The sequence below is a fragment of the Neomonachus schauinslandi genome, chromosome 8 (assembly GCF_002201575.2).
Source record: "Neomonachus schauinslandi chromosome 8, ASM220157v2, whole genome shotgun sequence".
Taxonomy (NCBI): Eukaryota; Metazoa; Chordata; class Mammalia; order Carnivora; family Phocidae; genus Neomonachus; species Neomonachus schauinslandi.
In genome coordinates, this window is record NC_058410.1 from 97,908,668 (window position 1) to 97,931,558 (window position 22,891).

Below are 22,891 nucleotides of genomic sequence, written 5' to 3' on the forward strand. Positions count from 1 at the left end.
CTAGTCTACATGGACATGGACACACTAATACTTAATTAACTTAATTATTAAATTAACTTAATATCTAGTATCTATTGAAGACTAACCAGGTACCAAGGCCGCACTGGCCTTTCTTTAGAATGACTCATGTCATCTTCATAGAAACCCCATGAAGTCGTTACCTGAACTTATAGATGAAGAAATGAGCCACGGAGAAGTTAAGTAGCATGTCCGAGGTCACAGAGTTAGGTTTTGTTGAGTGCGGATTTGAATTTGGGTAGCCTGGCTCTGAAGTCTGCACATTAAACCATCATGCTGAGCTGCCTTCCATTAAATATTTAACTTTAGTGCCTCTCTCCCTCCTTCTGTCCAAGCCCACAGGCTTCACCTTGTCCCTTTGAAAGGCCCACTTGGTGTGCCTTTGCTTCAGCAACTGCCCTGTAGCTTGATGGTTTTCCCTAGCCCTTTTCCTGGGTCTTCATGCTTCAGGTCTTAACTCAGCTGTCACCTCCCTTTGAGGCCTTCCCTGATCAGCCAGGGGACAACAGCTCAATCCCAGGACCCAGAGATCGGGACCTGAGCCAAAGGCTGACACTTAACCAGCTGAAACACCCAGGCGCCCCTTAGGCTTGGGTTTTTTGAAGTAGGCTACTAAGACACTGAAGCCTCCTCAGTCTAATGGTCTCCTTGTTAATTTAGCATTTGTGATAACAGAAGAAAATGGAGTAAGCGTTGCTAAGAAGGTTCTTTAAAATGGAGCCAGGGCACCTGGCGGGCTCAGTCAGCGTAAACAAGAGACTCTTGATCTTGGAGTTGTGGGTTCCAGCCCCACACCGGGTGTAGAGATTATTTAAAAATAAAAAAAATCTTTTAAATTTTTCTTTAAAAATCAAATGGATTCAGGATGACATTGAGGAAGCGAGGCTTATGCATGTCTTCTGTCTCCAATTTTGGAATTTTTGCTGAACTCCGCTAAGAGCCAAGGCATCTACTATATGTTAAAATGGACATAAATGGACCTTCCGCCTAACACTGGCCCATCACATCCAGCTCTGCCGGCACCACTTACATTTCGTTCAAAACTTACATAAATTCTTTCTTTCCTCTTTAAAAACTCTATAACCTCCTTTGTCTCTTCAGAGCACTTTCAGTTTCAGTTGAATCAGTGTCTCCTGATTGTAATCCTTAAGACCCCAAATAAACACATATTTTATGGGGTGCCTGGGTTGGCTCAGTAGATTAAGCATCTGCCTTCGGCTCAGGTCATGATCCCAGGGTCCTGGGATGGAGTTCCGAATAGGGCTCCTGCTTCTCCCTCTGCCTGCTGCCCCCCCAGCTTGTGCTCTCTCTCTCCCCTCTCTCTCTGACAAATAAATAAAATCTTAAAGCACACACACACACAAACACATATTTTATTTTGCAGCTTGCAGTTTTGTTTTTCGTTGGTGGACACTTGCCCCCTGTAGGAAGACTTCTGGTCCCTGCAAAGGGTGAATTATTTCAGTGGATCAAAAAAATAATTATTCTGCTCATGATGTGACATCCAAGGCACTGTAGCAAGTGTGGGACTCTGATCCCACCACACGAATACTTCTGGCCTGTGAGGTTTCATTCTAAGTTACATCATCATTCATACATTAGCCTTCTAGTGAACATTCCAGTCTCCTATGCAGTTTAGTTATTCTGCATCTTCCCCAGAAGGTGTCGCTGGTCCTTGCAAAGGGATGGTCCTATCTGGCCATTAGGCAATTAGGTGATAGATTTTCCTTCAAATAATTCCTCCTGGGAGCATCCAGACGGAGCTGTGCTTACCAAACTTTCAGATTGGTGCCCCTGACATTCTCCCTTTCAACCTCTTTATCCTCTGGTTAAAGAACCCCTTACACCACCCCCGGCCCCCCTCTCAGCTTCCAACCCTGGCCAGGTCCGGGACTTCTCAGTCCAGGGCGGCCACTTTCTGTGACCCCTGCTCAGCCTACCAGGCGTGCCCGCATGTCTGTTACATCACAGGGAGCCTTCCCAAAACACACACAAGTGTGACAGATGATATTGATGTCGTTCTTAAATATCTGTGAGGTTCTGGGAGTCCGGAGCCGACAGCCAAGAAAGAATTCTTGAGACGTCTTTGGTGCAAAATGGGTGGCTTTATTAAAGCATGGGGGCAGGACCCGCGGGCAAAACAGCTGGTACCAGAGGCACCCAGGCTGGTAGCGAAGCCAGTTATGCAGGCCGCACCCAAGGTGGTACAGAAACAGGAGGGGGACAGGAAGGCAGAAGAGGCAAAGTGCTGCCAGAAGGCAGAGAAAGGGTTCCTGGTTCTAGAGTTCAGCAACTCCAACAGAGGGGCAGACACCATGTTTTCCCGCCAACAAAAGGAAATAGACCACGTCGGGCCAGAGAAGACAGGGAAGTTCCCTGAAACAGAGGGAGTTTTGGCAGCTGCTTGGGAATATTCCTTCAAGTTCCCGACCTGAAATAGACTAACCAGAGACCGTTGGCTCCAATTACAGCCATTAACCTGGGAAATGAGTGAGGGAGAAGCCCCCACATACCACTAGAGTAACCTGGTCTATTAGGAGGAACACAGGGAGGGAGAGAGAGACAGAGAGTCCCCGTTGCTAGGGAGAGCCTGTGTTTCCTCCAACCTGGGTTTATTCGGAGGAGGCCTATTTAGATAATTATCCAATACATCAGGAGGGAGTTGACTGGTCTGGTTACGACCAAGCACATTCTGCAAGAGGCCTTTACGTCCCGGTCCTGATTTAAAGCCCTGAAAGCCTGGGATGGACCTAGGGCACCTCCATCTATTGGCCTTGTTTCCTGCAGAAGAGATTAACGGATAGATCCTATCGAGGCCAGGCAGTACCTTTCTTAAATTTTGCAATCCTAATTGTTTCCAGTGGGTTAAAAGGCATCCCAAGGGAGAGTCCTTGGAGACTGAAGAGAGAAGGTCCATTACCAAGACAACCCCCCCACCCCCAACTCCTGGGTGGCATCCCATGTGCAGGATTATGTCAGAGGTTTCTGGTGTCAACGCGACCTGAGGCGTCCCTTGAATGAAATCACTATGATCACCGCCTGCCGTAAAGGCCCTATAGGAGGGAGACCTGCCCTCTCCCCGCTTCCCCATCGCATTCTAGACTACGATAGGTACTGGCGTATGGACCAAGTTTGCCTTGGTGTGAAGGCCCCTCCGTGAAGGTCACACTGTGCCTTCGCTTGCCCCACTGAAGGCCATGTAGAACTGGCTGTTTTTAACCCATGGAATACACTAGAGAAGTTTTACAAGAGGAAAGTATCCAATTTTATAACTTAAGTAGAGGACATTGACAGAAAACAGTAAAGATGGAAATCCATCGTGGTCTAAGGGACATTCCAACACATGTAGTCCTTACAGCCAACTTCCCTAGGAAACGGTCCCAGGTTGGGTTTTTAATTTAATCGGGTAGTGGTTACAGCCAGTTCCAAGTGGAGGTCCCGCGGCAGGAAGCAGCTAGACCAGGGATGTGGAGGGGATCACATTAGATCAATGAAGAGGAAACCTCACACGGGAGTCTTAAGACTGGCAGCCATCCTGGTCATTTAGGTGGCTGTCCCGTGCCCAGACAGAAAACTTTGTATAAGGACAGGAATAAAGAGAGGGCATCAAGTTCCTGGATCTTATTACCATTCCGGCCAGGGGACTAACTTCCAGCCAAAAGGCAGGCTTTTTCCTCCCCGTAGAGTAGCCACGGGTTTGAGGATCGCAGCCTGAGCAATTGACATGAAGGTGTTCCAATAGGACCATACTCTTTGAAGAGCCCCCGGAATGGAAGTAAAGGGAGAGCAAAGGACTCACCAAGTTTGCACCAAAGCTCAGAGTCCAGATGAAAAGACTGGAAGCCCACGTTGGAGCACCAAATGATGTAGTTTTTGTATATAAGTGAGGTTTGGTGGGGTCCAGAGCTGACGGCCAAGAAAGAATTCTTGAGACTTCTTCAGTGCAAAAAGGTGGTTTTTTTAAGGTACGGGGACAGGACCCGTGGGCAGAAAGAGGGGCAGCTACCTGCGGCCCCCTCCTGCCCCGGGATTATGAGGAGCAAATGATCATATGCTTTGGGGGTGGGGCAAGTAATGATATGGAAAGTTCCAAAAGGATCTTCATATGCTAAAGACACAGGATACCAGAGGCCTTGCTGTTTGTCAAACCAAAGTTGCTTTTCCCTCTAGGCAAGGTATTAACACTAAGGCAGTTAGGATCTTTCTGGAGAAGCATTATATTCTGCCCGCCTCAAGTAATTGTCAATGGGCTGCAGGTTATAAGGACATTTAATTTTATCTACATTTCCTTCTGCCTTTATTTCCCACATCAGTATGTGTGAGCAGAAGGTTTATAGATGCTTTTTTTTTCTGTCTCTATTTCTCAAACTTTCTCTGAATTGGTTACACTGTTTTATGATTTAAAATCAAAAAAATTTTTGAAGTTAGGCTAACTTATTACTAGGTCAAGGATGACATCATTCTATGCTCATTTTTTGTACAGAGCCTTCCCGGGTTTTGCCATTATTGAGTACCACCTGCGTTATTACATACTTAATAACTTCTATTAAATTTATTCACATTTTTAAGAAGTTAAATAAATACATCTTAAAGAAAATCCCACGTGATATAAAATGGAAAATGCATCTGCCACAAATATAAAGTCACTAAAAATAAATAGAGCAGAAATAAAACAATATTCTCCAGTCTGCTTTAATGCTATTGCGGCTGGAGGCTGGGATCCTTTGTTAGAAGGGTAATTAGCAAGTGTTAGGGATCTTCTCTTTTACTTAATCAGTATGATTGAAGGAGCATTAAGTCATTGTTAATTAATACAATGGCCCTCGTATCTTTTATTGGGTCCATTTGCACTTTAATGAAGTAATCTCAGAGACAATACCTTGGTTGAAGGGGAAAGAATTCTCTCGAAGTTGTATCTCAGATGGAGAGGACTGGTGGGGGTGGAGGAGGTCTGCGTGTGCGCACAGTAGGGTTAAATTGAGTGAGCAGGTGGCCTTTTCCTGAAGGCCATGCATTCGATGACGACACACTACATTGTCTGGTCTTGGACACAGGCCCCACAGGCAGGGATCAAGGTACGGAGGTGACAGAGCCCTTATTCCCAGGCCTGCGTCTTTCAAGTCCTCTGCAAGGGTCTGACCACAGCTCCGTGGCTATTTCTACAAACACTCACAGGGGAAAGCATGCATGTCTCTCTCTTTCTACTGGAAGCAAACTGGAGAGCAAACAAAGCTCCACAGAAGTCAACTCCCTGCAACACTGGAGTTGCAGCTTTTTTTCCCCTTTTGCTTTATTCTTTGCTCATCGTTACAGTTGCTGGTGTTACCGGACTCAGGTCCTTGGACCCAGCAAAGCTAGAAACGAGGCTGGACCCCAAATTTAAAAGCACAGGCAAGGCTTCATTGCGACTTATGCTCGGGTACAAGAGGGGCAGCAGGTTGACTCTCCGAGGACAGATCAGGGAGAGTTTTTTAAAGAAACTTGGGTGGGGGGTGCCTGGGTGGCTTAGTCGGTTAAGCATCTGCCTTCGGCTCAGGTCGTGATGCCAGGGTCCTGGGGTCAAGCCCCGTGTCGGGCTCCCTGCTCAGTGGGAAGCCTGCTTCTCCCTCTCCCTCGGCTCCTTCCCCCACTCGCGCGCTCTCTCTCTCTCTCTCAAATAAATAAAATAATCTTTAAAAAAAGGAAGGAAGGAAGGGAAAGAAAGGGTGCTGTCTAAGCATGTAGAGGTGGGAATTTATTGGCACCTTGCACTTCAAGGTCATGCCTCTTTGAGTCTAATTACTGTGTCCAATTAACATGTTAAATCTCCACCCCTAGGCGTGATTTCTAATATTATAATGAGGGGGAGAGTCGGTGAAAGTTCAGGACTAGGGTTCATCTTGGTGCAGACTGGTTGGGACTGGTCCGGGTTTGCTCCTTACCTGGTGCTTTCCTTTGCAAGAAAAGTGGTAACAGCCGGCGGGCTGCAGGGAGTTTTTCCCGTGCTCAGGGGCTTGTGCCCAAGGTCCCCTACTGGCTCACTGTCACTAATTACATCTGAAGATTTAAGAGCACATCAATCCATTAACATGTAGTAAAAGGAGCTCTAGATTTGGAAGCAGGGAACCTGAGATCTGATCCTCTTTCAACACTCCTTTGCTGTCTGATTATCATGAGCGATTTATCCCACCACAGATCATATCTCTTCTTCCAGTAAATCTTCAAGTCTCTTCCCCCTTGTCTGAATGGATTAGCCTCGGAGGGCCGCAGTTAGCTCCTGCGTAAGATGGAAACCATAATATCTATCCGCTCGTGGAAGGACAGGGTCTGGACGAGGTCAGCTCTTGTACCCATCAGTTCGATGACCATAGAATCTTATGGATCAGAGAAAACCAGCCGTAAGCTGGTGCCTCATTCCTGAGCATGAGGCAATGACGAGCTATACCAATGTTTGAGCAAGTGGCAGCCAAGAGGATGGTTATTTACAGAAAACCACTATGCACGATAACGATGCTGAAGATCATTTTTACCAAGTACGGTCACACCTCAGAAGTATTGCAAATTCAGTACCAGACTGCGGCAATAAAGTAAATATCTCAATAAAGCGAGCCAAAGGAGGGTTTTGGTTTTCTGGTACATGTAAAAGTTATGTTTACACTATTCTGTAGTCCATTAAGTTTGCAATAGCATTAGATCTAAAAAAAAAAAAAAAAAAAAAGCCCATAACATAATTAAGAAGTGTTGCTAAAAAATGCTAACCATTGTCTGAGTTTTCAGGGAGTCATAATCACTGATCACAGAGCGCCATAACAAATGTGATAATAATAAAAAAGTTTGTGGGGCACCTGGCTCACTGAGTCAGAAGAGCATATGACTTGATCTTAGGGTCATGAGCCCCACTTCAGGTGTAGAGATTACTAAAAATAAATAAATAAATAAACTTTTAAAAAATTTTTATTTTATTTATTTTTTTAAAGATTTTATTTATTTATTTGACAGAGAGAGACACAGCGAGAGAGGGAACACAAGCAGGGGGAGTGGGAGAGGGAGAAGCAGGCTTCCCGCTGAGCAGAGAGCCTGATATGGGGCTCAATCCCAGGACCTTGGGGTCATGACCTGAGCCGAAGGCAGACGCTTAAGGACTGAGCCACCCAGGTGCCCCTAAAAAAATTTTAAATACTAGGAGAACTCCCTGCAATTTGTAAAAAATGCAATTGTCTGGAAAATGCAATAAAGTGAGACACAGTAAGAGTTATGCCTGTATTTACTCCTCACAACAGAGCCATGGATTCATGTCTATCACTACCCCCACTTAAAGGTGTAGAAACGAAGGCACAGACAATCTAGGTCATTTGTTCCTAACTCACGATCAGTAAGCAGTAGAGAAGATTATGAACAGAGGCAGTCCAACTCAGGAGCTGTGCTCCTTGCACTAACACACCACCTAGGGAAACAGGAGTAAGAAGATACACAAACCACTGCCTTGCCCTTGAAACCTTGCACCCTAAAGTGGGGGCCGAGGAAGGGGCACAAACACGAACACTAAACCAGGTAGAATGCAGTCAGAGCCCAATAAGGCTATTAGGAGAAAGGGTTCCTTCTGCATGGGGATGTGTGGGCAAGAGCTGGGACCAGAGGGCCTGGGCATCCACATCTGTACCAGTGACTCCCCGGGAGGGCACAGAGAGCATCAGGCAAGCACAGCAGCACGGCTTCTGAAGATGGCTTGATGGTCCCTTTCATGCCTGATCTGCCGTGTGTGTTCTTTTTTTTTTAACAGATTTTTTTTTTTTTAAGTTTTATTCATTTGACAGAGAAAGACACAGGGAGAGAGGGAACACAAGCAGGGGGAGCGGGAGAGGAAGAAGCAGGCTTCCTGCGGAGCAGAGAGCCCGATGCGGGGCTCGATCCCAGGACCCTGAGATCATGACCTGAGCCGAAGGCAGACACTTAACGACTGAGCCACCCAGGCGCCCCTGCCATGTATGTTCTGACACTGATCACATTTAACATCCCTAATAGGGGACAGTGGACATGGAGCTCCTGATGTGATGAAACAGGAAGCCCACTGCCCTCCTATGGAGGAGTCTTGCCCCTGCCAAATTAATTAAACAGGAAGGTCATTAGGCAGCAGTGGTCTCCATTAGCAAACCAAAATCTAAGCCTGAAAGTGCCTCCGGGTTACAAAATAGAAACCTAAGGATAGCCAATCACAAGCGGTCAACTAGACTTTAAGCTCTAGCCAATCAATAATTTCCTTGCTTTACTTTTGCCTTTTCTCTATACACGTCTCTCCCCACCCCATTAGTGCAGCACTCCTGGCCACTTTTGGTTTGGCACTGCCCAATTTGGAAATAAACTCTTTATGCTTCCTTTTATCTTTTAATACCCCCAAGAATCTAATCATGTCCTCAGAACTAACTTACATGAAATGCAAGAAACAGAGGAGAAAGTTAAGTGACTCCCACAAAGGAGGTAGAGACAAACCCAAAATAAGGAAATGCTTTATAGGAAAACAGACCTGTTTTCTCTAAGTCGATGACATGGGGGTCAAAGGAGAGAAGATTGCTCTAGATACAAACACTAAACAGACAGAACCTCATGTAAGGTAGATTCTAGTTCAAAGAAACTGTAGAAAGACACTGTTGAGAGAATCAGAGAAGTCTGATGATGGGTGATTCAGTAGATAACACCAAGAAAAAGTCATTTAGTCGGGAATGATAATGGCACTGTGGTTGTATGAGAAAATGTGATGCTGGAGAGATCTATCATGCTTTTAGATTTGATATGACTTCAAGTACCTTCTTTAAAATACTTGAGCAAGGGACACCTGGATGGGTCAGTCAGTTAAGCCTCTGCCTTTGGCTCAGGTCATGGTCCTGGAGTCTCAGGATCAAGCCTGGCATCCGGCTCCCTGCTCAGTGGGAGGTCTGCTTCTCCCTCTCCCTCTGCCTGCCGCTCCCCCTGCTTGTGCTCTCTCTCTCTGTCAAGTAAATAAATAAATAAAGTCTTTAAAAAAATAAAAAATAAATATTTGAGCAAAAAAAGAGATAGATACAGAAGACACAGCACAATTTTGATACTACTTAATTTTGGCAATGAGTATGGGCAGGGTTACTCTACTAGTCTCTTTCAACCTTTACGTATGTTTGAATATTCATAACAAACAGGAATACACAGAAATCTGTTTGCAAATATTTATGACAGCCTTATTCATAACTGCTCCAAACTGCAAACAACCCAAATGTTCATCAGCAGGTGAATGGATAAACCAACAACCATACGGTGGAATACTACTCAGCAATAAAAAGGAATAAAGTATTGATATATGCAACCGCATAGAAGAATTATAAAAGCATTCTGAGTGGAAGGAGCAGGCTATATATTTATATGACATTCTGGAAAAGATTAAAGGGATGGGAAATTGATCAGTGGTTCACAGGGCCTGGAAGGAGGGTGACCACAGAGGTAAGGGGAATTTGGGGGCGGGTGATAGAAATAGTCTATATCAGGGGCACCTGGGTGGCTCAGTCGGTTAAGTGTCTGCCTTCGGCTCAGATCGTGATCTCAGGGTCTTGGGTTCGAGCCCTGTGTCTGGCTCCCTGCTCAGTGGGGAGTTGGCTTCTCCCTCTCACTCCACCCTTCCCCCACCCCCCACTTATGCTCTCTCTCTCTTGTTCTATCTCTCAAATAAATAAATAAAATCTTAAAAAAAAATGTTCTTTTTGGTGATCACATAACTGTTTACCTTTGTCAAAATTCATAGATCTATGCAACCAAAAAAAAGGTGAATTTTATTCCATGTAAATTATACCTTAATAAGCCTGTCTTTAAAAACAAATAAGACAGGATGAGACCCAGAGCTAAAGAAGAGAGCGAGGGGCGGAGGGTGGGAGGAGAGAGGGGAAAGGATACTCTGCAGAGCAGGCTTGGAACCTAGAGACCAAGAGAAACTCCTTGCGAACACTGACCTGTGGAAGGTCATAAGTCCTCTTGAGAACCACTACCTCCCTGTGTCTGTTTCCACAGCCTCAGGGAGAAAAACCAAAAAGATAAATTCTGCTTCCCTTTTCTCCCGGGTTCGTTCTGCTGTGCTTCTGAGTGCTCTCCGCTGTCTCCCCTTCTCCTCGCCTTTTTCATACTCTTGGGAAGAGAGTCTCATTTCTTCTCCTAGTTTCAGTGCTGGCTGCTGAAAGCAGGGGCTGAGATACTTGATATCACCTTGATATAACTAGAATAGCCTGTCCTGGGGAGACACGGCTAGTAGTGACCCAGAGATTTTTGTTAAAGAATTTGACTGTATTGATCCAAATAAATGAAAGAATGGGTAAGACTGTTGCTGCCAGTAGTCTGGCTAAGAATTGATGAGAAAATATTCCGGAAGAGTTAAGTGGAAAACAGTGGGGTCCCCTTTCCAGCATCCTTCCCAGCTGGTGGAGACTTCTTCCTGATTTTCATTTTGGCAAATGGGTCTCATATCTCACTGGGGGGGGCGGTGCCCCAGACCCCCTCGGGACACCTCCCAGACAGGGAGAGTTACCTAATCACAACGTGCTTATTTCATCCTAAATTACAGTATTAAATCCTTTGCGGAGCTGTCTTTCTCTTGAGAAAGTACATTTGTTAAAGAATGAAAGTTGAGGGGTGCCTGGGTGGCTCAGTTGGTTGAGCATCTGCCTTCGGCTCGGGTTGTGATCCCGGCATCCTGGGATTGAGCCCCACATCCTTGGTCTCCTTGCTTGGCGGGGAGTCTGCTTCTCCCTCTATGTCCCCCAACTTATGTTCTCTCTCGCTCTCTCAAGTAAATAAAATCTTAAAAAAAAAAAGATTTAAGACTGAAAGTTGATTGATTAGTAGTAAAATAATCAACTATCTTGTCTTCCTATATACACCTTCAATTTTCACAGTTAGTTGCTCATTTCTTGTAACAAGAGTTTTTGGAACTTAAGTAATCGAACTATTTGGATTTTGGAAGTGTTTTCATTTCATATCTTAAATTTTTATTTTTATTTTAAAGTTTATTTATTTATTTTTTTTTTTTTATTTGACAGAGAGAGATAGCGACAGCAGGAACACAAGCAGGGGGAGTGGGAGAGGGAGAAGCAGGCTCCCCGCCGAGCAGGGAGCCCGATGCGGGACTCGATCCTGGGACTCCAGGATCATGACCTGAGCCAAAGGCAGACGCTTAACGACTGAGCCACCCAGGCGCCCTAAAGTTTATTTTTTAAATGTCAGAATGGGTGATCTATTCCAATGGGTCAAAAAGTAGGAGGGGTGCCTGGCTGGCTCAGTGGTTAGAGCATGTGACTCTTGACCTCAGGGTTCTGAGTTTGAGCCCCCAGGGTTCTGAGTTTGAGCCCCACATTTGGTGTAGAGATTACTTAAATAAATAAATAAATAAATGAAAGTAGGAAAAAATTAGAATGAAAGGTTTATCTCCCCATCTACCTAGCTCCCACTCCCTAAAAACAAGTTTCTTTTGTAGTCTTCCAGGGATTTTAATGCATATGCATATGAATATTTGCTTACCCCATTTTAAAGTGTAAACTTGCTATTAAACTTTCTATCCTTAGAGAAAAAAGTACACAAATCATAAGTGATCAGCTCAATGTTTTTTCTCAAAGCGGACATACTCATGTAACCCTGGATCAACAAAAAATACTTTACCAGAATCTCAAAGCCATATCCAGTCATTAACCAGACTACGGCTCATACCCTCCCACACGCTATCCTAATTTCTACCACCATAGATTGACTACAGTGTGTATTCCAATGTATCTGGTTCTTTCCTTCAACAGTGTATCTGTGAGACTCATCCATGTTGTTATACATAGTAGTAGTTGATTTATTTTTGTTACTAAATAGTGTTCCATCTTATAAATAATATACCACACTTCATCCATTCTACTGTGTGTGGACATCTGGATATAGGGCTATAATGAATAGTGTTGCTATAATTGATCCTGTCTTTCTTTTATTTTTTTAAGATTTTATTTATTTATTTGTCAGAGAGAGAGAGAGAGAGAGAGCGCGCGAGCACAAGAAGGGGGAGGGGCAGAAGGAGAAGCAGGCTCTCTGCTGAGCAAGGAGGCCTGTTGGGAACTCTATCCCAGGACCCTGGGATCATGACCTGAGCTGAAGTCAGATGCTTAACTGACTGAACCACCCAGGCCTCCCTCTTTTTTTTTTTTTATTAAAGATTTTATTTTTTAAGTAATTTCTCCACCCAATGTGGGGTTTAACTCACCACCCCGAGATCAAGAGTTGCAGGCTGGCTCCACTGACTGAGCTAGCCGGGTGACCCATGTTCTTGTCTTTTGGTGAATACCATGCAAGCATTTCGGTTGCATCCCTAGGAACGGACTCTCTGGATCACAGGATGCGTGTGTTTGGCTTCCGTATATGTTGGCAAACTGGACCTGCAGCTTATAGTCCCATTAGGGCTGTATGCGTTCTAATTGCTCTATCTGCTCAGCAATACTTGGTGTTGACTAGTTTTTGCATTTTAGTCATGCTTCTGAGTGGTTTCCATACCTATTCTTAAAGAATAATAGCCATGGAGCGCTTGGGTGGCTCAGTCATTAAGCATCTGCCTTCGGCTCAGGTCATGATCCCAGGGTCCTGGGATCGAGCCCCGCATCAGGCTCCCTGCTCAGTGGGGAGACTGCTTCTCCCTCTCCCACTCCCCCTGCTTGTGTTCCTGCTCTCGCTCTCTCTCTCTCTGTCAAATAAATAAATAAAATCTTAAAAAAAAAAAAAATCTTTGCCTTCCCCAAGCTTATGAAGATATTTATCTGTGTTTCTTCTATTAGCTCAATTGTTTTTTCAATTCTCTAATCTTTCCAAGTTGAGGGGGGTTTTTCCCAAGTTAATTTTTATGTATGTTCTAAACTAGGCGTCAAGATTCATTTTTCTTTCCATCCAGTTAACTTAGCATCATTTTTTGAAAGAGTTGTCTTTTTTCTACCATGCTCAGAACACCTTTGTTATAAATCAGTTGCCTGTATGTGTGCATTTCTGGACTCGGTTTTATTGGTCTATTTGCCTTTTGTTGCACCGATAACACAAGGATTTCACTACTGGAGTTTCACAGTAAGTCTCTTTTCCCCAGCTTTATTTATTTATTTATTTATTTAATTTTTTTTTTTAAGATTTTATTTATTTATTTGAGAGAGAGAATGAGAAAGAGAGCACATGAGAGGGGGGAGGGTCTGAGGGAGAAGCAGACTCCCTGCCGAGCAGGGAGCCCGATGCGGGACTCGATCCTGGGACTCCAGGATCATGACCTGAGCCGAAGGCAGTCGCTTAACCAACTGAGCCACCCAGGCGCCCTATTTATTTATTTTTTTAAAGATTTTATTTATTTATTTGACAGAGAGAGACACAGCGAGAGAGGGAACACAAGCAGGGGAAGTGGGAGAGGGAGAAGCAGGCTTCCCGCGGAGCAGGGAGCCCGATGTGGGACTCAATCCCAGGACCCTGGGATCGTGACCTGAGCCGAAGGCAGACGCTTAACGACTGAGCCACCCGGGCGCCCTTCCCCAGCTTTACTGAGGTATAATTGATAAATAAAATTGTAAGATATTTAAAGTATTCAATGTGATGATTTGACATATATTGTATCAATTAGCCCATCCATCCTCACATATTCACCTTTATTTATTTATTTATTTATTTATTTGGTGAGGAAATTTAAGTGCTACTCTCTTAGCAAATTTCAATCATACAACAGAGCATGTTATCCACTAAGTTGCCATGTTACACATTTGATCCTCAGACTGTATCCATCTTACACTGAAAGTCTGTACGCTTTTACCAGCCTTTTCCTGCTTCGCCCCGCCTCCCAGCCCCTGGCAACCCCTTTTCCACTCTCTGATTCAGTGAGTTGGACTTTTTTCCATAGTAAGTCTGGATATCTGATAGTTTAAATCCTTTATCTTTGTCCTGCTTCAGGGTTCCCATGGCTCTTCTTGGCCCTTTGCATTTTCACATACGTTTTAGAAGCAGTTTGTCCCTTTCCCTGATCCCTTTTTAACCTGAATCGTAGCAGAACAAATATATAGGTCTGCATTTGGGGTTTTTTCCACTTATGATATGTCAGAGGTTTTTATATAACTGCCTAACAAGCTTCCCTATTTTTTTTTTGAAAGCTTAATAGTATTCTGTAGGATGGATGAGACATAATTTATTCTATCAACCCCTGTTGAGAGACAATTAGGTTGATTCCAATCTTTTGCTCTCATTCATACCTCCAATGAAGACATTTAGACTTTATGTAAATTGTTTTCTTTGGTGGTCATAAACGTAAGTTCAAAGATATTAGTAAATTTTTCTTATTGTCCATCTACTGGAAATAATAAAATATAACCATACAGGATATGGGGCACCTGGGTGGCTCAGTCGTTAAGCATCTGCCTTCGGCTCAGGTCACGGTCCCAGGGTCCTGGGATCGAGGCTGCATCAGGCTTCCTGCTCAGCCAGGAGTCTGCTTCTCCCTCTCCCACTCCCCCTGCTTGTGTTCCCTCTCTCGCGGTGTCTCTGTCTGTCTAAATAAATAAATAAAATCTTAAAAAAAAAAATACAGGATATGATTAGAAAGTCCCTTCTAGGGATTAGGAAGAATCCTATATGGCTTTTGGCCAATATTTGCCATTTTGGCAAGTATAGTAGTTGATGTTAAAAATAACTTGATGTAGGGGCGCCTGGGTGGGTCGGTCGGTTAAGCGTCCGACTCTTGATTTCGGCTCAGGTCATGAGGGTCTCCCAGGGTTGTGAGATGGAGCCCCTCGTCGGACACGTGCTGGGTGTGGAGCCTCCTTAAGATTCTCTCTCTGCCAACCCCCCACCACCATGTCTCTCTCTAAAAAGAACAAAAAACAAAAACACACTTGATGTAGGAAATATGTTGGGGTTCAGAGCCAATGGCCAAGAAATAATTCTTGAGACATCTTCGTGCAAAAAGATAGTTTTATTAAAGCACAGGGACAGGACCTGTGAGCAGACAGAGCTGCACTGCGGTCATGGAGCGTGGCGGATGATAATCTTTCAAGTTGGGAGGGGATTAAGGATAGCCTAAGTCTCTAAGGAATTTTGGAAGCAAGGTTTCCAGGACCTTGGGGCGGGGGGTGCCTAGCTATTGTTGGGAAAAGGTCAGTTATTACTGTCTAGTAAAACCCTAGTCATGAGACCCTCCAGATGTACAATGGTGGGCCATAGGCTTGGGGGATGATTGCCAACATATATCTTAGGGGGTAGAGATAAAGGAAGTTTCCAAGGAATTTTTATATGTTACAGAAGACTTACAGGATCCTGGGGGGTCGGGCTAAGACTGCCTTTTGCCCTTAGGGGAGTGTCAACTTGGAGGCAGTTGAGTTTCTAGAGGAAGGTCACTCTGCCTGTTTCAAGGACTTGTCAGTGGGCTGTAAGAAGCAAGGAAATCTAAGTTTTCTCTTTTGCCTTTGTTTCCCACATCATAACTAACATCTATACAGAGCTTTAGGTTCACAGAGTTATTTAACAGAGTCATTCTACATACATGAATCTCCCCAACGAGGCAGGGATGTATTTATTATCAATTTCATTTTACAGATGAAGTGCAAAGAGGTTGAGTGACTTGCCTAAGGTCTATAAGTAGTAAGTGAAATGGGGCAGCCAGGATTTGAATTTCCAGTTGCCTGACTTGATGTCTAGCATAAAGGCAACCAAGCAATGATATTATTTGGCTATATAACACATTAGAGCTCACTCCATATTGCAAACTCCGTGACATAATTTTTTAGATTAACTGCTCAAAACTAAAGCCAAGCTTTAACTAATTTATTAAATATAATCATGACTTAATTTATTAAATATAATAATGACTCTCGGGAAAGTTATATTTTAGATGCAACCGTCTTCGTAACTTAGATTAGGTTAGCAAACTTCGAACAGACTTGCAGCAAAAATATTCTATCAATCCATCGAGGTTCAAAATAAAGATATGTGTTAAGGCTCTGATTCAATTAATATTTTCCACATCAAGTATAGAGTGGGCCAGAACTTAATTCTTAGATAACTATCCATTTATTTTGCTAAATAAATACTTAACTGTACTTAATTGTGTTTACGAGATTGAGCGGCTTTAGCTTCTGTTGACTTTAATTTAAAAAACAGAGCGGACACGCCAGGATCCTGGGTCCTGGGGCTTCCGTGGAGCTTCACCTTGGCTGAAGGAGTCGGGCAGGCATCTCCTCCACAGCCCGCTCCTGGAACAGGGCACTGGTTTTGAGTTCCATAGGGTCAGTAATAGACCCAGGTTCATTCCCTTGAGAATCACTTCAATTCTTTTTCAAAAAGGTCCGTATTTAACAATTTCAAGGAGCCCTTTAAATGCAATTATCTTAGGCAGGTGGGGCAGTTCAGCCTAAATGGCCCTGACCTGCCCCCCCACCTCCATTCCATTTGGTTATGTGACCGCCTATTTGTTTTTGCTGTCTAAAACAAGTAAGCTTGGGAGGAATGAGGAAGAAAGACAGCTAGGGGCTCTCCAGGCCCACTAAAGTGTCCTATCTATCCTTTTCCACATTGCATTATTAATACAATAACAATGCTTACTTAGTTATCTGCAGCATATGATTTTTAAAAATGCATAATACTAATACTGCTGGATTGATGCTTCTTGTATTTAATTATTAACTAGTAGAGATTCTGCAGTTTTAATGAGAACTAATGGTAACATAGGAAACTGTCCTCCTCTCTCCCTACAAATCTTAGGGCCAATTCCAGCCATATTCGCCTATTGGAGGGGAGTGTACCTTCGGGCCCAGCTGACTGTCGGGTTATCAGGTTCCCCAGACTCCCTCCTCCAGAGCTCCTGATGCAAATTTGAGGGCTCCAGGGCGGAAGTGGGAGGACCTTCACTTTGGGGTTAGTAGTAGCTTTTCTACTGGTTCTGTCCTGAACTTCTCTTCCAGGTAAGATCATCTTGATCTGGACTCTGGCATTAGGTTCTCCTGAAGGCGAAAGGCAGTGCATGCTCTAAACAGTTTTTAGATTTGCTAAAACAAAGAAAGGTTCTCTGAGATCATCAGCCTCTCGAGGTCTAGGGAATGTGATCTGTCCAAATTATTTAGGTAACATTTTTTTCTCTATTTTTTCCGTCTCCTTTCCCCTCTGTTTTTTATTCTCGAGCACTTTCCTTTGCCCCAAATCTCCAGTCAGGCCTCATCAAGTTCATCTCCAGTCTCTTCAACTACAACTTCATCGAGGAAACCTTGAAACCTGACAAAAGTAAGTGATTTGTTATATGTTCACCAAGTGAATTTTTAAAAAGATTCCTGCCTATTTAAATAATTTGATTTTTTAAAAATAATTTTAAGTTAATGTTATGTAAAGATGTGAATTATTTTAGGAACAAGTGGAATTATGAGCAAGGGTCCACTCCTGACTTTTCCTTTGCTCTTATTTTGGGAAGTCCTGCTTTGGTTTACAGAAATTTGCTTTCCTTGTAGACTCCAAGAGTGCATCTTGGGTGTGAGTGAACTTGTCATTCTTCGGACCCTCACAAATGGGAACACTGTGGTCAGCCACACGGAAAGCTGAAAACACTGTCTGTGGGGTGAAAAAAAAGACTGAGGTTCTCAATTTCACTTTCGAACAATAACTTGTGATTCGTGCAAGTTACTTAAACTTTTTAAACATTGGTATCCTTACAGGTTATCAAAAGATAATTTATTTGAGCAAAAATCGACTGATTCGGGCAGCCCCATACCGGGAGCGTTTAGAAGTGCTCTGCTGACCAGAGCCAGGGTAATGGCATATGCAGGAAAAGGGGCTGAAGCATAGAAAGGAAATTATTTGATTGGCTATCGCTTAAAGCCTAGTTGGCTGTGATTGATTATCTTTAGGTTTTGATTTCTGAACCTCTAGGCGTTACGGGCTTAGATTTTTGTCTGCTTCTACAGGCCACCAAACCATTAGGGCCATTTGGTCCAATGGCCTCCTTGTCTAATTAATTTAACAAGGTAAAATGGAGAGAACACCTGCCTCTCAAGGTTATTGAAAAATTAAGTAAAAAAAACAAAGATGAAATCATCTAGTAAGGAGACATTCAATTCATTCGACAGATATTTACTGAGTATGTGTTAGTTTCAAGCACTTGGAACTAAATAATTGAGCAAAACAGACAAAAATATGTTGCCTCATGCAGTTAACATTCTAGTAAATTGCATAATAAGTAAGTACCTAGGAAAATATGTCAGAAGTTAATAGAGTGATGTCCTATAGTAGAGCAGGGCCTGAAGGATCAGAAGATCAAGGCAGGTCACACTGAAGAGGCGACATTTGAGCAGATTGGAAGGTGACAGAGGTTTGCCATGCTAGGAAAAGCATTGCAGAGAGAGCCAGCACAAAAGTCCCAAGTGGGAGCAGCCCTGTCTTGTCCCAGGAGCAACAAGCAGGCTGGTGTATTGTACTGAGTCAGGAAGAGACGACAGGAGATGGAGTCAGAGAGGTGAGGCGTGGGGGCGACAGCGAGCTAGATCAAGTAGAGCTTTGTAGGCCATTAAGGGGCTTTGGCTTTTGCTCTGAGTGATATGGGGAGCCACTGGAGGGTTTGAGTGGCCTTCCTTTGAAAAATATTTCCTGGCCAGGGCACATGGGTGGCTCAGTGGGTTAAGTGTGTCTGCCTTTGGCGCAGGTCATGATCCCAGGGTCCTGGGATCGAGCCCCATGTCGAGCCCCACATAGGGCTCCCTGCTCGGCAGGGAGTCTGCTTCTCCCTCTGCCTCTCCCCCTGACTTGTGCTCTTTCTCTCTCGCTCACACACTCTCTCTCTCTCAAATAAATAAATAAAATCTAAAAAAAAAAAAAAAAGAAAGTTTCCTGGCCACTGAGTGCAAAGGGAAAGTATCAGACAAGGTTGGAAGCAGGGAGAGCTCCCAGGAGAGTTTGCCTTAATCTAGGTGAGAGATGATGAGACGAGGGTGGGGTCAGGTGAGAAATGGGCAGTTGCCAGACAAGTTGTGAAGGCAGAGCCAACAGATGTTCCGACAGATTCTAGGCGGAGTGTGAGAGACGAGTGGTTAAAGTGATGGCAAGGATTTAGGCCTGAAAGGAAGGGCAGGGTTGCCAGTCCCTGGGGGCAGGAAGAAGGGCTGGGGATGGAGAGGAACCTGGGTCTCAGCCCCCGTCTGACCTGCAGACTGGCGTGTTGATGTCACTATGTCCGTTAGATGCTGGCCTGGCTATGCCAGTGGGCAGGTAGATACTGAAGCTCAGTTCTTAGGACGGAGGTCTGGGCTGGCGGTATGCCTTTGGGAACATTAGCATAAGAGCTTGCAGGAGCCTGCGCAGGAGGGAGCAGGGGGTAGGAACAGAGGTCCTGGGGCTGCCGGTGATAAGAGGAACCAGGAAAAGAGATGAGGAAGTGCCCAGGAGGTGGGAGAAAAATCTAGAGGGTACGGTGTCTCAGAAGTAAAGTGAAAAGGAGCTTTGGGGCCGAGAGAGCAATCACTGCGTCCTGCTGCCCACCCACCAGGTAGGAGGCTCTGGGGATCTGCCGCAGGTGCACCTTCGCGGTGGCCGTGGGACCAAGGTGCGCGGACCAAGGTGCACGCAGAGCGATCTTGGTGGAGTGAAGGGCGAAGGTTTAAGTGAGATTTGGGGAAAAAGGAGTGTGGTCTTCACATGCAGATAATTCTTTGGGGATTTTTGCTGTAAATGAGAGCAGTAACCAGTAGGGGCAGAAGGCGGCCAGAAGAGGTTTTGTGGGGTTTTTTGTTTGGTTGGTTGGTTTTGTTGTTGTTTTTTTGTTTTTTGGGGTTTTTTTTTAAGAATGGAGAAACAACAGCCTTTTGGTATGCTCATAGGCCTGATTTTAGCAGACGGAAAAACTGATGGCAGGGTTGGGTGGAATTAGCAAGGCCATATTCCTGAGTCGGAAAGAGGGATGGGATTAAGTGGTTTTGGATTGGAGCGCAGCTGGATAAGGGGTCAGCAAACTTTTTTACAAAGGACCAGACAGTAAATATTTTAGTAGTTGCGGACATGCAGTTTCTGTTGCAACTATTCTGCTTGTCTCTAGAGCCGACACATAGCACATAAATGAGTGGGCGTGGCGTGTTCCAATAAAACTTGATGTAGGTTTGCTGAAATGTTAATTTCATATACTTTTCACATGTTACAGAACATATTCTTGTGATTCCCTGCCCCCCGTTCTAATTATTTAAAAACTGAAAAACGGGCGCCTGGGTGGCTCAGTGTTTAAGCATTTGCCTTCGGCTCAGGTCATCATCCCAGAGTCTCTGTCTTTCTCAAATAAATATCTAAAAATAAAAATAAAATAAAATTCTCCAAGAAAAATAAATAAAATAAAAACTAAAAACCATCCTTAGCCAGCATGCTGTACAGACGTGGGTAGTGGGCTGGATGGCCCACAGGCCATGGTTTACCGACCCCCAACCTATGTGACAGAAGGGAGGTTAACATGGATGAATACAGGGCACCTGGGTGGCTCAGTCGTTAAGCGTTTGCCTTCGGCTCAGGTCACGATCCCAGGGTCCTGGGATGGAGCCCCGCATCGGGCTCCCTGCTCCGCAGGAAGCCTGCTTCTCCCTCTCCCACTCCCCCTGCTTGTGTTCTCTCTCGCTGTCTCTCTTTCTGTCAAATAAATAAATAAACTCTTAAAAAAAAAAAAAAAGACGGATGAATACAAATACAGTGGAGATAAAGTGAGGGGAATCCAGGAATTCTCCCAAGGGCTTCGATTTTCTGTTCGGTTGGACCCTGAGAATGAGGAGAGAGAAAGTACAGTAGGTTTGAGGAGAGAAACAAAGGCCAAAAATACAGAGGGTGACTTGACCAGGAGCCTATTAAGTAGAAGGATGAAGCAGCACGAAGGCCCCTTATGAGGTTTGCAGTCCTGAATCGGAAGTGAGATCTGTTCAGTGGGGTTGAGTTTTTCTGCAGCCCCAATGAGCTGCATGAATGGGACACAGAGTTGTCAGAAAGTTGAGCCTTCCCAAGCTGTGATTTTGCCAAGGGAGTTTCAAGTAGGAGGAGGCCAAAGAAGCTGCATTTATATAGGAGAGTGATTATTATGGTTGTTGGGTTGTGAGGTCTAGCAAATAAAACAACAGGACGTCCAGTTACATTTGAATTTCAGGTGAACAACAAATAATGTTTTAGTAGAATAATGTCACACTGTTAGGAGGGAGGGAGAACACAAAGCAGATGAGGGAGTGTTATGAGGGGGCATCATCAGTGGATTGGAGGTTCTAATGTGGGGAAGAATGTTGGAGAGGGCTACTGGGAAGGGGGAGGTAGAATCAAATGCTTGACCTTGAGATTAGGAGCAGTTGAAGCTACTGGACCTGACAAGGTTCAGGGTTCAGCTATTGGGATAAGCCAGTAGTATTGGGTGGAGGACAAGGCAAGTGGGGGTAGCATATTGATGATGCCCTAAGAGGGCTGAAATCATTGTACTCTTCCCACGTATCCAGCACCGTGCTGGGACATGAAATAAAGATTAATCAGTGTTCCAGTCCGGAGTGACTTATAAAGGTCATTTAGAACTGGGTCAGGGAGGCCCTTGAATGTTATGCTAAGAAATTTAGGAACACGGGTTTAAGATCCCTCCCCTATGTTGAGAAATAGTGAAATCCACACAACTCATCCATTTGACATACCTGAATATGGAGGTTTTAAATATGGACTTGAAATATATTATGTCACAATATTCTATAAACTGGGATTGGGTCAACTGCAGTTGGTTCTTTTTAAGCTTTCATAATCTTCTGTTTACTTCAAAAATGAAAGTAATTTAGAAAATACTTTAAGGACTCCCCCACCCCCACCCCACCCCCAGCAAGTGTGTAAAATCAGACTGAATAGGGGCGCCTGGGTGGCTCAGTCGTTAAGCGTCTGCCTTCGGCTCAGGTCATGATCCTGGGGTCCTGGGATCGAGCCCCACGTCGGGCTCCCTGCTCTGGGGAAGCCTGCTTCTCCCTCTCCCACTCCCCCTGCTTGTGTTCCTTCTCTCGCTCTCTCTCTGTCAAATAAATAAATCTTCAAAAAAAATAAAATAAAAACCTTTCCTTTAAAAAAAAAAAAAAATCAGACTGAATAGAAAGAGGAAAGTTGAGCCCTTAAAATGTGCATTGGACCTGTGGTTGGTGCCTGGAGGTTGTCCTAAGGAGGGGTTAGGGAGGGGTCAGCATGGGCTGGGTCGTGATCTGAACGGAGGTGTCAGGTCAGACCTTTGAGAAAGGGAAGGAGCGAGCAAGCATTTTTTTGCTAATTAATGTCTCTGTACTGCTTCAGTAAGCACACACTTCCCCCCCCACACCCCCGCCCCATAGTATGTACAAGCTGTAACTGGGATCTGGAAACTAACTGGAAGTCAGAGGAGACAGAGAGGCCTTCCGAGGTGCCGGGTTCTCAAGCTATAGTCTGCCCTCCGTAGATGCTGGCTAAGATGTTCCGCCACTGCTTAAGGAAAAGTAAGCTCCATCTTGTTATCCAATCAGAAATGGAAAATGACTGGCTTATTTGCACAACTGGGATAGAGTAAGTTCAGGGGAAGACTGCGGTATCTGTAGAGAAGCCGAAGCCGCAACCCAACCACATCTATGAAGACCCTTATCGGGGCCTGGAGGGGATGCCAAAGCCTTCAGGATAAGGGGCCTGGAGGGGATGCCAAAGCCTTCAGTGAAAGGAAACAGGTCAGGTGACGGCTAAAGCCCTCTAACCAGGGGCGCCTGGATGGCTCAGTCAGTTAAGTGTCTGCCTTCTGCTCAGGTCATGAACCCGGAGTCCCGGGATCGGGATCGGGATGGAGTCCCGGGATCGGGATCGAGTCCCACATCGGGCTCCCTGCTCAACAGGAACTCTGCTTCTCCTTCTGACCTTCCCCCCT